Here is a 17,248-nt window from a genome sequence, read left to right on the forward strand (position 1 = left end):
ACACTTTTGCAACCAGTTTGAAGTTCCTACCACCGGCCTCTCGAGAAAAGATGATTTTTATAAAGCATTACAGGCCTGGTGGGAGTCCAGAAATCCCTCTGATGTGGTGGTGGTACCCACAGAGGAAGGGGATGAGGAGGTGCCAGTGAATGGACCTGTGCCCTCTCCCGGAAGCAGTGTTTCCTCCAAAGGTCTTTCCCCTGAAGAAAGAGAAGAAAGGGCAAAAGAGCGAGCTTACAACATGGAGATGGCAAGGCTAAAGATAAATGGGCAGTTGGAGTTAGAAAATGCAAGAGGTAGAAGGGAAGCTGATTTAGAGATCAAAAAGTTGGAGTTCGAACGAGAGAAGTTAGCTTTGGAGCGTGAAGCCAGGTTGAGGGAACTGGATATCCAAGCTAAAAAGTTAGAGTTGAATCCCTCTGGTGGCAGCATTCCATCCGAGCCTGCAGAAAGTAAGTTTTACTTCCCGAAAGATGTGATCAAAGATTACAATAAGAATGAAGATATTGGTCAATGGTTTAAAGCATATGAGTTAGCATTGTTGGCCCACCAGGTCCCTGAGAAGAATTGGGGAGCGGGGTTGTGGGGTCGCTTTGTGAATGAGGGAAGAGATACCCTGTTAGACATGCCTGTTGCGGATAGGATGTCGTATGCTCATATGAAAGATGCTTTAATGTTGCGATATGGTTTAACCCCCGAGCAGTACAGACAAGCTTTTAGAGAATGTAAGAAGTTGCCTGGTACGACGTGGGTTGAATATGTGTCTTATTTTTGCAGAGCCATGGATGGTTGGGTAAAGGGCAGCAAAGTGGAAAGTTATGAAGCTCTCTATGATTTGTTTGCGTGGGAGCACTTGTCTAATAACTGTTTTCCAGAGCTGCGCCAGCACCTGATTGATAGCAAGATATCTAACCCTAGAAAACTTTCTGAGGAGGCGGACCGCTGGGTCAGTACCAGGGTCCACAAGGGTCCAGTGGGAGACTCAGCCAAAGGTGGGCAGGGTCCCCAGCAGAAGAGTGGGGGGGACAAGGGTAAACAGAAGGAGTCTCAGAAAGGGCCCCAAAGTAATCCCCAAGGGAACCAAGGGAAAGGTTCCCAGCCTCCCCCTGAGAAGAAGCCAGGGGCCCCGACGGGTAAACCTGTTCATAGGGGCCCCCTAACCTGCTACGGTTGTGGGCAGGTGGGACACCGGTTTTATGACCCCCAGTGTCCCAAGAAGGATTCGAATGCACCGCCGCGTGCACCCCCTCGTCAGTTGGCAAGTGTAGCCTTGGGAGGGGAGGAGATGGTTGTCCATGGTGGGAGGGGTCCCGCAGAAATGTCCCTGGTCTCGCTAGGAGACATGCAAATGGTCCCTCCACCCCCTCTGCCTAGTAACACTAGTAAATATAGGCAGTGGGTGACCATTAATGGCCATAGAGTGGAAGCTCTCAGAGACATCGGAGCGAGTGTGACAGCTGTCAAGTGTCACTTGGTGTCCAGAGAGCAGGTGGTTCCCCACGCATTCTACCCCGTGATAGCTGCCGATAACTCCCAGAAAGAGTGTGAGGTGGCTCAGGTTTCCTTTGAATGGGGGGGAGTTTCAGGTACTCTTCAGGTTGCTGTGAGGCCCGCCATGCCTGTCGACTGTCTCCTGGGCAATGATTTGGAAGACTCCCCTTGGGCTAAGGTGGAGCGAGCGGCGCACTTGAAAATGTTGGGTGTACCGGAGTGGGTGTGTGCAACCACTCGATCCATGACAGCGAGTAAGGGTATTGATGGGGTCCCGGAGCCTGAAAGTACGGCCCAGGACCCAGCTGTGAAGAGAAGAGGCAGGAGGCGCGGGAAACCGGCCCCCGTTGTTCCCGTGGTCCAGAAGGAGGTAGACCCTGAGGGGGATGCCCTGGAGCCCACCGGGGAACAAATTGCCGAACTGGGAGATCTGCCCGAGCTGACCCACTGGCAGCAGGATGGTGGTCCCTCCAGGGAGGAATTCTGTGCGGAACAGAAGGTGTGCCCTTCTCTTGTGGGCATGAGGCAGCAGGCCTCAGCCCAATCCTCAGGTGATCAGTCAGGGTCACATTTTGTGTACTGGGAGAACGACCTCCTGTATAGCGAGCCTAAGGCTGCTGAGCCTGGGTCAGCCCGTGTGCTGGTGGTATCCCAGCGCTTCAGAACCTTCCTACTGGGTTTGGCTCATGACGTACCGTTAGCTGGACATCTGGGGCAGGACAAGACCTATGACAGGCTTGTCACCCATTTTTATTGGCCTCAGATGCGTAGGGATGTAGACATCCATTGCAAGACTTGTCGCACTTGCCAGGCAAGTGGGAAAAGCGGAAGGAAGCAGAAGGCTCCCCTCCAACCTTTTCCAGTGGTCAGCACCCCCTTTGACCGGGTGGGTATTGACATTGTTGGGCCCCTGGACCCCAAGACAGCCCTGGGCAACAGGTTCATCCTGGTCTTGGTGGACCATGCCACAAGGTACCCGGAAGCCATCCCTCTCAGGACAGTGACGGCCCCCGTGGTGACGGGCACTGATGGGTGTTTTTTCCCGGATGGGGTTCCCCAGAGAGGTGGTGTCCGACCGAGACACCAACTTCATTTCGAACTATATGAAGTCTCTATGGAAGGAGTGTGGGGTAACCTACAAGTTCACCACTCCTTACCACCCTCAAGGAAATGGGCTGGTTGAGAGATTCAACCGGACCCTGAAAGGCATGATTATGGGTCTTGAAGAACCAATGAGGCGGAAATGGGACGTCCTCTTGCCATGCCTGTTGTTTGCTTACCGTGAGGTGCCGCAGAAGGCTCTAGGGTTCAGCCCCTTTGAGCTCTTATACGGTCACCCGGTAAGAGGACCTTTGAGTCTGGTCAAGGAAGGCTGGGAGCAATCTCCCAGGAAACCTCCCCAGGATGTATACAGATACATGCTGGCCTTTCGGAACCAGACTCGGCGCTTCAGAGAACTTGCTCAGGCAAATCTGGAGGCCAGCCAGGAGGAGATGAAGCGATGGTACGACCGGAATGCCACTCTGGTAGAGCTTCAGCCTGGTCAGGAAGTGTGGGTCATGTCCCCTGTGGAACCTTGTGCGCTCAAGGACAGGTGGACTGGACCGTTTAAGGTTGTGGAGAAGAAGAGCAATGTCACCTACTTGGTGGACTTGAAATCGCCCAGGAACCCCTTGCGGGTCCTGCATGTCAACCGTTTGAAGCCCCACTTAGAAAGGTCCGAAGTGGGCATGCTCCTAGCTACAGATGATGGAACAGAGGAGGAGAGTGAGCCTCTTCCTGACCTCCTGTATGCTAAAGAGCAAGACGGGTCAGTGGATGGTGTGGTCCTCTCTGACACACTGACCCTTGAGCAGAGACAGGATTGTCACCAACTGTTGGGGCAATTCCCGGATCTGTTTTCCTTGGTTCCGGGTGTCACGCATTGGTGTGTCCATGACGTTGACACCGGAGACAGCCCTCCTGTGAAGCACAAGGCTTACAGGGTGACTGACAAGGTCCGAGCGTACATTAAGGAGGAGGTCTCCAAAATGTTCGCATTAGGGGTGATTGAGTCCTCTAGCAGTCCTTGGGCCAGCCCAGTGGTCTTGGTCCCGAAGGCTGCAGCGCCTGGTGCTTCACCGGAACTCCGGTTCTGCGTGGACTACCGAGGGCTCAATTCAGTCACGAAGACTGACGCGCACCCCATCCCCAGAGCTGATGAGCTCATCGATCGGTTGGGGGCTGCCCGGTACCTTAGTACGCTTGACTTAACGTCTGGGTACTGGCAGATCGCCTTGACTGATGGGGCAAAAGAGAGGTCAGCGTTCTCCACACCAGATGGGCTATACCAGTTCTGGGTGATGCCCTTTGGGATGAAGAATGCCCCTGCCACCTTCCAGAGGTTCGTCAACCAGGTCTTGGCTGGACTGGAGGAATTCAGCGCCGCCTACCTGGACGACATCGCAGTGTTCAGCGCCAGCTGGGAGGAACACTTGCGCCACCTCCGGGAAGTGTTGTTGGCCCTGCGCGGAGCAGGCCTCACAATCAAAGCCAGTAAGTGCCAGATTGGGCAGGGTTCTGTGGTGTACTTGGGGCACCAAGTAGGGAGCGGTAAGGTGGCCCCCCTGCAACCCAAGATTGATACCATCCTGGCTTGGGCACCGCCCAAAACCCAAACACAGGTGAGAGCCTTCTTAGGACTCACGGGTTATTACAGGAGGTTTGTCAAGGATTACGGCAACATTGTGCACCCCTTGACCTCGCTGACTTCCAGGAAGCAGCCACGAAACGTGATCTGGACTGATGCCTGTCAAACGGCCTTTGACACCCTGAAAACTGCAATGTGCACAGCACCTATACTCCGGGCACCCGACTTTTCGAAAGAATTCATTGTTCAGACGGACGCTTCAGAGCATGGCGTGGGGGCTGTTCTAGCTCAGGTGAATGAAGAGGGCCCAGACTTGCCGGTAGCCTTCATCAGTAGGAGGTTACTTCCCAGGGAAACGAGGTGGAGTGCGATAGAGAGAGAAGCATTTGCTGTGGTCTGGGCGCTGAAGAAGCTAAGACCCTACCTGTTTGGGACTCACTTCCGGGTTCAGACAGACCACAGGCCCCTCAGATGGTTGATGCAAATGAGGGGCGAGAATCCAAAACTGTTGAGGTGGTCCATTGCTCTACAGGGGATGGACTTTACGGTGGAACACCGCCCTGGCACAGATCACGCCAATGCTGATGGTCTGTCCAGATTTTTCCGCCTTAGTGATGAGGACTCCCTAGGTTAAGGGTAGTTCTCCCCACATTTCAGCTGGAGGGGACACGTGTTAGACCTGACATCATTGGCTTGAGTCTCTCCTCCATTTTTCTGTTTGCCTCTACTGTTTTACGATGTTTTGCTGGTATATGCTTTGGGCGCCGTGTCACTGCTGATCAGTGCCATAGCGCAAGTGCTCCCTATGTTAAAATGATGTATCTATTGTATCCATGTTTGGCTTATTTGGTTTACTGTCAGTCCCTAGTCTAGTGCACCCGGAGTGCCGGGGCTTGTAAATACAAATGCCGCTCGTGGGCCTGCAGCACGTGTTGTGCCACCCACAGGAGCGGCCTCGTAAAAGAATGTCTACGGGTCGGTCATTGCGAGACCCACGTGGAGTCTTGCACTGTCATGTCGGCTGCGCAGGTATACCTACTTGCCAGCCCCTCCAACCTTCCCTTAACTTCATGTTAGTCACCCCTAGGATAAGGCCCGTGGGCAAGGTGCATTGTAAGTGTAAGGTAGGACAAGCCTGACCAAGTTGGCATGTCCTGATAGTGAAGTGCCGCCATCTTAGTGCTTCACTATTGCGAGGTAGCCTGCTCTCCGTTGGATAGAATGGGCCGCCGGGATTATTAATGCTATGATCCTAGCTGGCTCGGAGAGTACGGTGCAATGTCGAGTTTGGTATCCCTGAACTCGGGGTTTAATTACGCATCCGTTGGTGTGGATGGTTTTTGGACTCTGGGTTCGAAAGTAGTACTTTTAGAAAGTGTCTATTTTCTTGTCTAACCATATCTGGTCTCTGCTGGTCTTACGTGTGTGTGACAGGAGCTGGGTGGCTCCAAGAGGTCTGGATGAGTCAGTGTGGGATGAGTGGGACATTTACGTTGAGAGTAGGGGGAGAGTAGTTGTTGATAGCCTGCCTTGCCTGATACAATGCTGGCTCCACCTCCTGCCAAGCGACTGATGGCTCTGTGCCTGCCATGGACGATCCTAGCCCCACATCCTGCCAGGAGGGCGATAGCTCTGCTCCTGCCAGTATCAATGCTGGCTCCACCTCCTGCTGGGCGTCTGAGGACCCAGCCCCGCTCAATGAATAGGCCAGGTGCTACTGCCTAGCTCCACCCACCACAGACCCAGGATGTTGGGAAACCCCTGGCATAGACAAAGGGATCAAAGACGAAAAGGGGTATAAGAGAAGGACCCCTGAACTAGGAAATCAGATCACTTCTGACAAGGAACCCTGTAACCAAGGACAAGAAGCCTGCTGATCTAAAAGGACTGCCTACCCCTTCTGCCAGTGTGCTGTTGTTGGGGGAATCCTGCAGTGCTTCTTTATTTTTGCCAAGGAACCAGGAGAGAGGAACTGTGTGTGTACTCTCACGCTTGCTAAGAAAATCTCCAAGGACTGGAAGAGTGCCAGTCTCCTGCTGAAGTCACAGGGCTAAAGGACTTCATCTGCTGAAAGTGCTATTTGCTGGAAGTGTGAATCCAGCACCTCTGAAAGAACCAGCAATCACGACGATCGGACGCTGGGCCCGACCGACGCCAGCAGCAACGCCAGTGAGTAGGAGTACGGCTCTAACTCCAGAGGACCTCGTGTCTGCCCCGCTGCTGATCGCATCAACCGTGTGCCCTTCGACGCCGTGAGCGCTGCTCCCTCTGTGCAACTGCATCATCGACAACGCCTGCTGAGGCCTGATCGACACCGAAGACGCGACGCCGGATTGCCCGACGCCGCTGATCCTCGTGTGCTTCATTTTCCTAAGGTACTGTGTTGTTGGGGGTCCGTGTGACTCCAGGCCCGGCGCAGGGCTCCTCGCGGTCGACGCCGAACCTGTGGATTATCTTTTCCCCGGCGTTGTGTAGCTCCCGTGTGAGCTACCCTGTTGCTAAGAACTGTGTTTCCAAGAAGAATAATTGCTTGATACTAAAGACTTTTGTGCTAAAGAAGAAACTACCTTTGAACTATCCTTTTTCCTTCCTAAACGTATTTATTCCGATTGTGTACAGTTTTGCCATTATTTGGTCTTGTGCTAAGTCTTATATAAAAATACTTATTTTTATAATACTACTGTGTCGTGTCCATTTGTAGTGTATTCACTTTATTACTGTATGTGGTCATAATTGCTTAACACACAGCCTCTGAGATAAGCCTGTTCTGCTCTGCCAAGCTACCAAGGGGGTGAGCAGGGGTTATCGAAGGGTGTGATCCACTTGCCCTGACTAGAAAAGGAGTGTCCCTATTTGTCAGAAGTGTATACCTCTGCCAACTAGAGACAGCTGGTTCTAACAGCGGCGAACTCCGCACATAAAATATGGGAGAGGCCGAGGTCCCGTCACGTAGGTTTGTGAATAGCATTTGGTAGTACTTGAGCAATACTATTGTAATGCTACTAAGTGCAGTTTGCGAACAGGCCCCACAGTGCGTATCGTACATTTGCTATTCAAACCTAGCTTGCAAATAGGTGATAATATGTAGGCAGCGAAGGGGAGATTTTCTCATTGTTTGTCTAAGAACCCTGTCCCCTTTGCTTTGCCTAAGCTTCCTTATTTTCAAATTGAGAATATACTGCACTGTACAACAGTTTTTTTCCCAAACATGATTTCGATTTCTTTTTTTGTCGATTAGCATTCCCTTGGTACTCAATGGTGCTCAATCTCATTTTCGATGATGCAAAAATCAGCCTACAAATCATCAAGATGTGCATGATACACATAAAGAATATAACAGGCGGACATATACAGAATGCTTGTTTAGAATGCACATTGCTGTATGAGCGTATGCACAAGCCTGCTAAGTAACTCTTTTCGGGGCTTCTATTTTATTTATTTATTTATTCATTTGTAGAGCGCTTGGTTACACCAACGGTGTGTCCCCGCGCTAAGACATGGACAGAGAAGAGGTTTTAGGAGGTGGGTACTTTTGTACTTTTGTGGGTTCTTTTGTACCGACGTGCTGTATGCAGAATGCTGTAATGTCTCTTTAACAGGACGTACGTTAAATTGTTTACTTCCCGCGCAAGTAGATGTTGGCCTATTGATTTGGGCCCACAGAACAACGTTATTATTTTATTTTTACTCAACTTTAATCTACATTAACATTTTCATGTGGGTGAGCACCTTGTCATTTAGTTCCTCCTCAGTACATTTTTAACATATGGCTGAGTGGGTTTGCAGTGCCCACCTACCAATTACTCGGCGAGCTGTAAGCTCATCGTGTAATGTGTGCCGCTTCACATTCAGAAAAGCCTATTTTTAGAAGCAATAGGCTTTATAATCCGAGTCTACCAATATGAATAAAACACGAAATGGAGGGTACCTTACATTAAACAGCAAGTATTAGTTGAATATTTGTAACACTGTTGCAGTGCTAAATTTAGGAATTACGGGCATTTAAACACGTGCGGATTTAACTTAATAATATCTGTCCTTCAGCGTCAGTGGCACATTTTCAGTATATTAGTGGGTACATATCAGTGTGGGCAATACCAACTATTTTGAAGAATAAAGGCCCCTTTTTTCAACTTTTCAGCATATTTTAGTATTAAATCTCTTTATTCAAAGCAAAGAAAATACCAATCCATGCTTGTGCAAGCACCAGCCACATTGTTACACTGCATAAGTAAGAGCATAGCAGGCATAGATATTAGGCAGGACACAGTGAACACAGCAAGCCACCTACAACCCAAACGGGCCGGCCGCGTCAGTAAGCATGGAGCATGTCGGATGCTGAAAGAGTCTGTGCAATAAACCAAAAACCCAAACAACCCCAAATAACCCCTCCATGAACCCGCCCCCCATCCCGTCTTGTCCGCTAAATAGGCCATGCCCAATCCCGTCCGACTCAGCTGCCCTAAATGGCCGGTTCTTGAACCATCGCACACTTAGTTGTGCGTCTGCGGGTCTTAGTCTTAGGGTCGGGGAGCGGGGTGTCCGCAAGATGTAGCAAGCACAGGTATCGGGGGCAGCTCAGCTCCCGAAATTCCCCAGTGAGCAGAGTTAGGAATGGCCGCCAGATGTCTGCAAACTCCTCGCTCCGCCCTGCCGCCGGCAGGGACCGTTTCTCCATCCCTAGGACTGTCCAAAGTCTATGTAGCCAGCCCAGGTATACGGGTGGCTGCGGGTCTCTCCAGCGTGCCACTATGTTCCGCACTGCGGCACCCATAGCTATGGCAATCAACCTCCCTTTCATAGATTTCAGGGGATACATTAGTGCATTCGGTAAGCCAAGAAGTACATAGGCGGGGAACCTAGGGAGTTGTGTGTATAAGTGTGCATCAACAAGGTCTAGGATGGTGGTCCAGTATTGTCGCAGCCTCTCGCAGCTCCAGAGCAGGTCTTCAAGCGTGCCCTGTTCCCCACAGCCCCTCCAACATCGATCACTAGCCCTGGGATCCCAACGATGGATGCGCGCTGGGGTATGATACCAATACATGGCCACTTTAGTCAGGGTCTCCGTGAGGCCCGTATGATAGGCCGAATGTCTGGCTCTATGATAAATCCCCTCCCATTACTTCCGCGTAAGCTGCCTCCCCAGGTCTTCCTCCCATCTGGCCTTCCCCGGGTGGTAAGTGTATATGTGAGTGAGGAGCAGGTGTTGGTACAAATCGGAGAGTAGTTTCTTTTCTGATGTGCGCGTGAGGAGCCATTTCTCATATGGCGTGAGGAAACGCTGCGCTCCTGACCGGATGGAAGGGTGTAGAACCCAATGCCGCACCTGCAAGTATGGGAGTCTGTCTGCCTCCTGTATCCCATACTCCTCTTTCACTTTCTGAAAGGAGAGGATGCCCTCCAGATTGAACATGTGCCCTACTTCCCTGCAAGGAGTGGTCCTCCACGTTTTGAAAAGCCGTGGGTCCAGGCCCGGAGTAAAGTCGGGATTCTCAAATATGGGCGTCAACGGGGATTGAAACGAGGTGAGTTCTCTCCGGACAGCCACTTGATCCCAAACCTTCATCACTGTGTTCGTGACGTAGGATGCATAGAGGTTAGGGGGCCTGTGACGCTGTGGCAGAAAGGGTACCCCTTGGAGAGGTCGTCCAGCGACAGCCTGGTCTTGGGAGAGCCAATGTATGCTAGACTCAAGTTGGTACCACTCTACCAGGGTGCGGAGCTGTGCCACGTGGAAGTACAGGGTGAGATCCGGCAGGCCCACGCCGCCATGTGCGGGGGGGAGAGTCGCTATTCGCTGCTTAAACCGGGACCGGCGTCCGCTCCAGACATAACGCTCCAAATCCGCTTGCGTCTTCTGGAGCCATCCCATCGGCGGGCGCAGGAGCAGGGTCTGAAAGATGTACAGAATTTGCGGCAGGAGGGTCATCTTGACAGCCGCTACACGTCCGAGCCACGAAAGTGTGAGGGGATTCCCCTTACGCAGCGTCTCACTGACTTGCGCGCTCAGTTTAGTGTAGTTGGCTTCCGCTGTGCCCCGCACTGTCGGCGTCAGGAGGACCCCCAAATAGGGGACTGTGGTATCAGACCACTGCAGATCAAACTCCGCCTTAGCATCTGCCAGGACGTCGGGGGGCAGGGACACATTTAGGGCCACCGACTTACTCACGTTGATTTTAAAGCCTGAGGCCTGTGCAAAGGAGTGCAGTTCGACCAGGAGCGCCCACAAGGATTGCATGGGGTCCATCAGGGAAAGCAGGACGTCGTCCGCATACAGGCTGATCTTGTGCGTGTCCACCCCAAAAGGAATGCCCCTAATGCGGTGGTGATGCCTGACCCGCTGTGCAAGCGGCTCCATATAGAGCGCAAACAGGAGAGGGGAGAGAGGGCAACCCTGCCTGGTCCCCCTGCCTATTGGGAAGCGCGGCGAGGTGTGGCCATTAACCCGTCCGTCTCGGTGGGCTGTCTATAGCAATTAAATATCCGGTTTCGGGTCGTCTCTCCCAGGCCAAACCTCTGGAGTGCCTGTTCAAGGTAGGGCCAGTGCACCCGGTCAAAAGCCTTCTCGACATCGATAGCGAGGAGCATACAGCCCGGTCTCGTGCGCGAGCCGGCCTCAATAAGATGGAGGACCCACCTAGTGTTGTCACTCGTTTGCCGCTGGGGGATGAAGCCGGCCTGGTCAGGTTCTACCAGTTGCTGCATGCATGGTGCCAACCGGTTCGCGATGATACCCGTATACAACTTGAGATCCACATTTAACAGGGATATTGGTCTGCAGGATCCGCACTGAGTGGGGTCCCTGCCGGACTTGGGTATCACTGATATCGCCCCTTCTAGGATGGACCCGATCTTATCAAAGGTGTTGAAGAGATCCCGCAATAGGGGGGCCACCTGCTGACAAAACGTCTTATAAAAAGCCTCTGAGAATCCGTCCGGGCCCGGGGATTTCCCCAGCTTGAGGCAAGAAATCGCGGAGATGACCTCATCCAGACCAATGGGCCTGTCGAGGAATTGAGACTGCGCTTCGGTCAGTGACGGGAGAGTTGCCCCGTTCAAGTAGTTGCTACCACAATCCACGTCCAGCCTGTCTGCGTCATACAGGTCGGCATAGAAGGACCCAAAGGTTGCCGCTATTGCGGCGTCTTCGGTGAGCGTCTCTCCCCGAGTGGTCCTAATGGCGTGAACACGTCGCTGCTGCCGCTGTTCCCGCAGCTTACATGCCAGCAGTCTCCCGCAGCGGTCCCCCCCTTTTTTTGAGGCATGTTTCAGGCGTATCGCTGCGAATTGCGCGACATCCTGATTTAGCGCGGCCAGCATCTTCCGCTCCGCGCAGAGCTGGCGCCACGCCCTGGCCGCCCCGGTGCGTTGATGCAGTTGTTCAAGTTCCTTCACGCGCTGTGTGAGGTCGGCCCTTTTCTGCCCGCGCTCCCTATTATTGGCTACCGTCAGCGAGATGAACTCGCCTCGGAGAACAGCCTTTAGCGTTGCCCATTGAGTAGCTATGGAAGTGTCCCCGTTAGCATTGTGCGCAAGAAACTGACAGATAGCCGCCTTGATTTTCTCCACTGCGGAGGGGTTCTGCAGAAGGCCATAGCTCAAGCACCAATGACGTTGTGGGCTGGGTGTATCGGGTACCAAAAAGGATGCCGAAAGCGGGGAGTGATCAGAGAGCGAGGCCGGATGTATCTCCCCCTCCTGCGCCCGCGCCGCCAATTGGGCAGAGCAAAGGAAGTAATCCAGCCGCGCGTAAGACTTATGGGCCGCTGAGTAGTGTGTGTAGGCTGTGTCGTGGGGATGGAAGTGTCTCCACAGATCGATAAGACCCAGATCCGCAAGATGTGTGTGGCCCTCCGTTGACAACGCCCCCACCTGGCCCACCCTCTGGTTAGAGCGATCTGCAACATTGTGGAACACCAGGTTTAAGTCCCCTCCCAGTAGTAGGTGCTGGTGTGTGTTGGCTGTAGCCGCCTCAAGCGCAGAGTGCAAGTACCTTTCCTGTCCTTCATTAGGTGCATACATGGAGCCTATGAGTAGAGACTGCCCTGCCACAGAGAAGCGGTGAATCAGAAGCCTGCCCTTCACCTCCGCTCCCTTCTGCAACACCCGCCCCTTAAAAGATCTAGCCACCAAAATGGCCACCCCAGCCACTTTCTTGGACGCGGATGAGAAAAGCTGCTCAGGAAAGGCGCGGGACTGGAGCCTGTGATGATCTTTGGACAGCAGATGTGTCTCCTGTAGGAGGCAAATGTCGGCCTGCGAGTGCTCTAAAAAGGAGAGGATCGCCCTGCGCTTGTTGGGGCTATTAAGCCCCCTGACGTTTAGGGAAAGAATGGTCAGTGGAGGCATCATTCCAGGTGTGAATCAGGAGCACGCTTGTGTTCTGTGTGGGCTAGTGGCCTGTGGGATAAAGAGTCAATGAAATTTCTCAGAGTCCGCGGACAAGAAGGTACCCTCCCACCCCTCCCCCCCCTCCCTTCAAAGGACTGACCCGCCATAACCCCAACTAGTTTTCAGCATATTTTAGAACAAAATATGTACACAAGACACAATGAAGATGACAACATCGTGCAGCTGCCCAAAGGTGAGGTCGCATTACAGCGGCAGCTGAGATAGTTAACCGCGGTAGTGCGGTGGGGTGGCGCAAGGCACAGCAGGGGGAAGCCGACATACAACGGAATAGGTATTTTTCTTTTATTTTGTATAATACCTATTCCGTCATCTGTTGATTTACACCCCTCCACTCGCGCTGCCCCGCCCACCGTGCTTACCTGTGCCAGCCGCCTCTGCCGTATTGTGCAAATACATCAAGAAATCAAAACAAGTAATAAGCATTTGTTTTGAAAGTACGTCTAACCTAACTTTCATGAGCAAGAAAGGGTTAGCAGCACTTTTTACTGGTTCTGGAGCACTTTTCAGAGTTTGGGTTCTTCGATCAATGATACATCACTGATCTCAAAGAGATTGTGAAAAATCCAAGCATCACACAAAGAAGAAGTTTAGCAAAGGAGCCACACCCAATAGGCAAGAGAGTGCTGAGGGTGTTATGTGTATCTTGCGTTTCAGTTTGGAGCACACTGTCGCAAATATATCAATGAAGCATGTAGTGTTAGCACACTATTGAATACATACAACATGTTCAGGCAGGTCGCCCCCCACGCCACACAGCTATCTCCACCCGTCTGTGCCCGTGCCCCTCTGCCCGCTGCTGCAGCAAGTTCAAGCCTCCTGAGGCCGCTCTCGCTTTGCTCCTCGCGTTTCCCTTTCACTGCTTTTCTTTCCACTGTATTTTTGTGTTTTTCTCCCACTGCTCTTCTTACTGTATTTTGCCTCCTGTGCTACTGTGACACTTTTCCTGCTGTTTTCACTTGTTTTCACTTGTGCCCCTTGCCCTACTCTCCCCGTAGCTCCCATGGTTCCCTCCCCGCTGCACTCTGTTTTTTCCTGCCGCAGCATCCCCTGCATCCTCGCCCCCTTGCTCGTCCATTCGCGCTCCCACTTGCCTCCCAGCTACTCCTCCCACCCAACTCCCCTTCTTAATGGCTCTGCCTGCTGCTGCCGCACTGCTCGTTGCACTGCACTTCTTCCCATGCTTTGTGATATATCTCATGGTCAGCACAGAGTGTGTGGGTTTGACTCACTGAGACTTCTCTAGCGATTGGGTGTGGACATGGTCTCAATGATGCACAGACTGATTTGCATATAGCCATGTCTGAACTGGGATGGCAGAGTGGGCTAAAGAACGGTGATGTATTAAACCCAGATCTTTTGACTGGGTGTGAGTGTTTGATTGATTCAGATGCTCTGTCCATCACCACCCCCTTTTGTACCACTTTTGGCAGTCATAAGTGTGGCAGGGTATGCTCAGACGTGAGTCCCTTGCTCACTTTGCCACTGGATTCAAGCAAGCCGGGCTGAAGACGGCTGGAATGCCAGAAACCGGTCCTTGGAAGCTTGTTTCCGGTCCAGGGAAGACATGGCTTGGCAGTTTGGGCTGGACTGTTTCCATGAGGCACAGGGTCAGACTGATTTGCATATAGCCATGCCTGAACTGGGGTGGCAGAGTGGGCTAAAGAACGGTGATGGATTAAACCCAGATCTTTTGACTGGGTGTGAGTGTTTGATTGAATCAGATGCTCCATCCATCACCACCCCCTTTTGTACCATGCACTGGCTCCCCGTCAACAAGAGAATCACCTTCAAACTCCTCACCCACACACACAAAGCGCTACACAACACCGGACCAACATATCTCAACAACCGACTCAGCTTCCACACAAACACCCGCAACCTTCGCTCTGCCACCCTTGCCCTCGCCACAGTTCCCGTATCCGGAAAAACACTGCCGGCGGCAGATCCTTCTCCTACCTCGCCGCCAAGACCTGGAACGCTCTCCCTACCAGCCTTCGACAGACCCAGGACCGGCTGGCCTTCAGAAGACTTCTCAAGACCTGGCTCTTCAATCAGCTGCAGCCCCTCCCGCCCCCCGCACCTTGAGACCGCCACAGGTATGTAGTGCGCTTTACAAATGCTTTGATTGATTGATTGATTGATTACTAGCAGCAAAATGCATAGAAACAATATTGTCAGCATTGTCACAATTCTATAGAATATAAACAGGGATATCTATACTACTATTATAAAGTAAGAACTTTGAACCTTTGAGGTGGGTAAACTCGGGAACCACAGTGTCAATCCACACACCGGATACATCATTGTAATCGTCAGGGTGTGCAGATGGACATAGGCTATATATACTATACAAATATGCGTTATTTAAAAAATGTACGTAAAAAAAAAGTAGTCCCTTCGAAGTAGCGCCGGCTGCGAAATGCGTGCTGACGTCAGGAGAGCAGGGAGGAGCGGCGTCCAGGAGCGTAAGGAGCGGCGGACATGGCACGGGGGAGGGGCGGTGAGGAGAGACGGACAGGCGGTGAGGAGCGATGGACAGGCGGGAGGAGCGGTGATGAGCGGCAAGGAGCGGCAAAGCGGTGAACTGAGGAGCGCAGGGGAGGAGCGGCGGCTGACGTAAGGCTTCGGGGGACCCATGGACAATGTCGGGGCAGGCAGGGGTTGGGGCAGGCAGGGGATGGGGAGGGCGGGGGCCCAGGCTGCTGGACAATGTCGTGGCGGGCTGGAGTCACGTCATGGATGCTTAGCTTGCAATATTAAAGCATACGATTCTCAGTAGTGCAGCTGTGTGTCATGTTATGTGTAGGTGCGAGGGACTGACCAGAACAGAATACCAAGGGCCATTGTTGATCGACCTTGTATATTGTGTGCAGACTTAACCTCAGAGCACAGCAGGGAACGCGAAAAGCAGACAGTTCTCATGTGAAAAAGGGCACAAACAAAGTTTTGCAAAATAAAAGCATGTAGTGTTGTGCGCAAAAGAAGCCTCATGGCAGCAAAGCTCATGCTAACTTAGCAATGTCGACAATGAACCCCCATCCATACTACACCCTCCCCCTGGTAAGTCCATAGTAGGTGGACATAGGACAGAGTTCAAAAGTGCGAGCAGAGTGCAAAAGTGCGAGCAGAGTTGAAAAGCGCCTTCATTTTTAAAAGAAATATAAAGAAGAGTGAAAAGAAGGCGAAAAACGTTTAAGGTGAAAAGAAATTGAAGAAATAGATCAGAAATGTAAGAACCTGTGAGATGTCTGTGGTGCATTATCGAGGTTAATCCATCGGAGTATATGAGCAAAAGAATGCAACACCCTCCAAAAGGACATCATTGTCCTTGGTAGAAAAAGGGAAACCATCCAATTCAGTTACCTGAATGAATGTGGGAGTTATTGCGGGAACTGGATTACGTTTTAAAACACGAGCAAAGTTCGGAGCGGACACATTAAAAGCGCTGTGCAACTTCATTTTTTTTCAAACAATGGAATGACCTACTGTAGAATCACAGTCCTCCCCGTAAGGTATACCTCCAACTCATCCCGTAAATATCTGTATGTGAAAGGCAAATACCACAAATCATGCAGAAAAGCTTTTCCCAGGGGTTCAAAGCGGCCTAGCGGGTAATGTTTCATATAAGAGCTGACTTGAAACAAAGAGAAAGGTATAGATGTAACTCCATGTACAAGACAGACAGCAGAGTCAGTCTCCGCCACACAGAAGGGCAAAGGGTCTATTTGTTCTATGTGTAGAAGAGTGTAGATTGCATCTTTCATGGACATAAATTGCTATTTGTCGGTTAAAATCAATGGCAACAATAAAGCTGATGCAGTTAAATAATCCCATGGTACTTTTCCCATTTTTATAGTTTCCAAAGTCCATGCAAAGTGCATCACAGAATGCAATTGATTTTGACCATGATATAACAAAGACACATCTTCTTGCACAACTTCAATAACAGATGAAACATTATTACCCAATGTATAAATGAGGGAAGACAGTGTGTTAATACTATTGTCAACAACAGCAAGAACCTTTTCTGAGTTTTCATGGTCAATTTCCAGCAGGCCTGACGCTGCTTCAATCTGTGAAAATTTCTAAATTTCATTCTAAGCAGCGTAAATGAATCTCTTCCCTAGGTCCCAAGACAAAGTCAGGTAAATTTATGTTATTGGACAACAACGATAAATGTTGTCTAATGGGCATTAGTGTAGAGTGCTGCAACCGGTGTTGACATAATTTTCCAACCGAATAGGTTGAAGTTCTTTGGTTTCTGACTTCATCCCGTATTTAGCCGCCATTTTGTGTCTCATCGCCATTTTGTGTTGCCCTCACTCAGGCAACACGGCGAACGGAGTGTTTTTGCTTTTCTCAGCTGCTACGTGTCTCTTCAGTTAAAGAGTAACCCCCCTGCCCATGTTTACGAAACCAATGTCAGGGTCTAGCTGAGTTAGCAAATCCATGTCTGAGTTTATTTGATCCCTGTCTCGACTGACTATTTAGCTTCTCCTATTCTTTCCTTACATTATCTTATCTGACTGGCCTTCGCTATTCTCTCCTTGTATTCTCTTGTTACACAACTATCCATTGAGGCACACAAATACGTCCTGCCACCTGCAAATTGGATTGTCGGTACTAGCACTGATTAATTTGTTGGGAGGGGTAACACACGGGGGTTTGAGAAAGGGGCGTATTTGGGACACCTGATAGCTTGTTTTCCATCTTTTC

The sequence above is a fragment of the Lissotriton vulgaris genome, chromosome 8 (genome assembly GCF_964263255.1).
Source record: "Lissotriton vulgaris chromosome 8, aLisVul1.2, whole genome shotgun sequence".
Taxonomy (NCBI): Eukaryota; Metazoa; Chordata; class Amphibia; order Caudata; family Salamandridae; genus Lissotriton; species Lissotriton vulgaris.